Source organism: Wasmannia auropunctata, unplaced genomic scaffold, assembly GCF_000956235.1.
Source record: "Wasmannia auropunctata unplaced genomic scaffold, wasmannia.A_1.0 LD268669.1, whole genome shotgun sequence".
In the NCBI taxonomy this organism is placed as follows: domain Eukaryota; kingdom Metazoa; phylum Arthropoda; class Insecta; order Hymenoptera; family Formicidae; genus Wasmannia; species Wasmannia auropunctata.
Window position 1 is genome coordinate 1 of NW_012094221.1, and position 865 is coordinate 865.

At 23.9% G+C, this 865-nt stretch overlaps 1 long non-coding RNA gene across 1 annotated transcript; it reads left to right on the forward strand.

The window, feature by feature from the left end:
• The first annotated feature begins 6 nt into the window (after positions 1–6).
• On the forward strand, positions 7–865 carry LOC105462199. The gene is made up of 3 exons (XR_976026.1): positions 7–294; positions 542–620; positions 853–865. It is a non-coding gene; the product is annotated as an uncharacterized LOC105462199 (long non-coding RNA).

An 865-nucleotide genomic window follows, 5' to 3' on the forward strand; every position in this document is an offset into this window, starting at 1 on the left:
AAAATGTTAAAATTATTAAATATCAATGCCGTTGCACAGTTTATACTGAAGAATTATAGAGATATATATTCGAAAACGGATGTATTCATACACTTTTAATAATTCTAAGTATTATTATTGTTTTAAATTACAGGACCTTTTTTACCGGAAGATGCAGAATTTAACAATGTATCTATATTTAGATCAAAAGAAAAGCAAATGTACATAAATGCATTGTTGGAAACACTAACTAAGTATTACCATCTTCGTCTTTTTTTGAAACAAATATTGATACGAACATGGGCTTTTTGTTGGGTAAATCTTTTTAATAAATAAAAAATTAATACCCATATGATGTCGTAGAGTTCGATTTTGAAATTGCAGATGCGTGAAAAAGATTATTACGTTAAGTGCTGCATTTATACGTGAATAAACGTGAATTGGTATCTAAATAAACTCTGCGAAATTATATATTCGTATTAATTCATTCTTTTTAACAAAATAAAATTTGGAGAAATATTGTAATATTTTGTTGAATAAAAGAATATTTGATTATTTTTAGATGCTGAATATCGCATAAATGATGAATATAAATTTGTAAAAGTGGAAGATTGGAATGAACAGTCGAATAATGTACAAAGGTACGTGTTGTTGAATTATATAATTCAAAAAGCTACACATTAATTTTGTTTTCAACAGTAAAACAATGAAAATTATTTTGTAATTTAATAAAAGTTAAGATATATGAACTTATTTTTTAAAATAATAAACATTTTTTACGTTAATTTCAACACTAAACGTAATATAAATTTAATCATCATTTTCATTACGATTCAACGAAACATAAATTTGATAATCATGTGATTATTTCAGGATAGCAATAATG